This window comes from Aplidium turbinatum, chromosome 15 (genome assembly GCF_918807975.1).
Source record: "Aplidium turbinatum chromosome 15, kaAplTurb1.1, whole genome shotgun sequence".
Lineage (NCBI taxonomy): Eukaryota > Metazoa > Chordata > Ascidiacea > Aplousobranchia > Polyclinidae > Aplidium > Aplidium turbinatum.
The window spans coordinates 3,526,561-3,528,664 of record NC_137486.1 but is presented as its reverse complement, the minus strand read 5'-3'; the positions used below and the strand labels follow the sequence as shown (position 1 = coordinate 3,528,664).

Sequence of the window (2,104 nt, the reverse complement as noted above, 5' to 3'; positions counted from 1 at the left end):
GAATTAATGCCACGTATTTCTTTTTGCAGAATCGTTGGTTAGTTTTTCCATTATCAAAATATTTGTGTTTCATAGAAGTTCTGACAAAACAACCCAACAAAAAGTCCCAAGTCATAAGCCAACCAATTTGTTTCAGTTCTTTGAACAAGATTGCGCAACGACCAGCAATGAGTCACGTGACATGCCGGTATCTCGTGACTCGATCGAAACAGCTCAGAGTATAAAGCCCGACAGCGCTTTGTTGCGTCACCTCAGTCGATTGTTGTTGTACTGCTAGACGCTTACTTGTATATTTTGTAAGTACTTATCAAAAAATGGGCCTTCTTTCACAGTAGTTCTAGGCATGGGCCAGAACAGAAGAAACATCTGCTTGAAAGAAGAAAAAAAAGCAAATAAAGAAAATCTCGAAAGAAGATTACGAAGCTGCAACAAGAAAACGACTTGTAGATTTCATAAAAGTCAATTTGCAATGGACTTAACTTGCAAAAGTCTTCCCCAAATCACTGTCTTGTCTCAGGTCAGTTGGGGAACTACTTCCCCACTGATTCTCCATGTCAAGTGCGAGGATTGCTACGCCGCAGGAGCGCTTGCTGGGGGCCAGATCATCTGAAAACGGACTATACCAGCTGATTGCCAACTGATGCCGTTTTACTGAAGGAATCTGCCTGTGACAACGACGACAAACTGTGCTAAAAGCACCAACTGACTCTTTGAAATAAAGCAGAGATTGTTTCAAAATTTTTTATTTGAAACGTCTTGTAAACCTCAAGGACTCTAATGCCAGAAGAGAGGATTTATCAACTGCTGCTCAATTTTCCAAAGAAACGTCAATTTGAAGCAAAAGTCTGCATGCTCATAAGGTATATTTTTAATGTAATGTTCATGCACAACAAACGAAAAAAATTTAATTCACGATCATGTCTGTGTTGCTTTTCATTTTGTATGCAACTGTCACATATGTACATAAAAGATATGATCTCTAACTATAGTAGGTTTCACTTTATAAAGCGTTGGTGTAGATACAATTAACAAACACATAAGGTAAAATTGTATCGTAGAACACGAGTTTTAATATCAGGTTGTAACCGTCGTTTTATTTGTTTTCAGAAACGGGCGCAGACTTCTTGGATGATTCGTTCTTCCTGCTTTCACTATTCGTCACTGTATTTTAATCGTATGCGTATTCGTTGCTTGTACATGCGACTTGTCCTGACTGGAAAATCGAATCTTTGTTGTTATCTCTTATTTGTAAAATCTTCGATTGTTTTTATGTATACATTGCGTCAACAAATGTTGATGGAACATAAACAGAAGATGTTATTTATTTCGCCAGTGATTTTTGCCAAATTTTGATTTGCTACATTTGTTTAAAGCAATTCGTGTGAAATTACTGGTTGAAACTTTACATTGTTACTGATGTACCTTGCATTTGCCACGCTTATGTTGCAAATCGCTCGGTTAATACAAATTGTGCTCATGGTCACTGATCGTCATGAAACGATTGCATCACTTGGTTAGTCAGCAATTTTGAAGGCAGCAAGTTGAGGTGAAGTGCTCGAGCACCATGAAAAGGTTGTTCTGTCAATTTAAAAAAATATTTTGATCGATCAGCCAGGTCACTTGGTATCGCTATTGTTGTCATAACAAAGGCTTGTTCTTCGCCAAGCATTGCGAAATCTAGCTGTGAACTGTCAGTCGATTTAACATCAACTGATGTTGGATCAATAATAAAATACAATAATTGTTAGCTTAGCAGAAAGGTACAATACAGCGTGAGCATCTAAACTACGCGTTTTACGTCACAAAGCGGCACATGTTCTCATGGTAAGCTTGATTAGACAAAGAAACAACCGTAGCCAAAAATATTCCTGAGCTTTAAAACAAATACAATTAAAGAGCAGTCCTACCAACTTAATACGATTTCGATAACAGTCAATATAAATTGTACCATTTACGCAAAATGTTCTACAAATAAGACCTGCCACTGACGCACAAATCGCTGAGAAAGAAAAGTTGTTAAATTTTAACTTTTCCAAAATAAACCTGCCACAAAAATACAGTCGGCACCACCCACTGGAGCAAATGGGCTTGGACAAACATTACA

General features: G+C 37.6%; 1 long non-coding RNA gene across 1 annotated transcript; it reads left to right on the top strand.

Annotated features, from left to right (window-relative positions):
- The first annotated feature begins 262 nt into the window (after window positions 1–262).
- LOC145784688 (uncharacterized) lies at window positions 263–1,483 on the top strand. The gene is made up of 2 exons (XR_014291029.1): window positions 263–860; window positions 1,108–1,483. It is a non-coding gene; the product is annotated as an uncharacterized LOC145784688 (long non-coding RNA).
- Window positions 1,484–2,104: the final 621 nt, after the last annotated feature.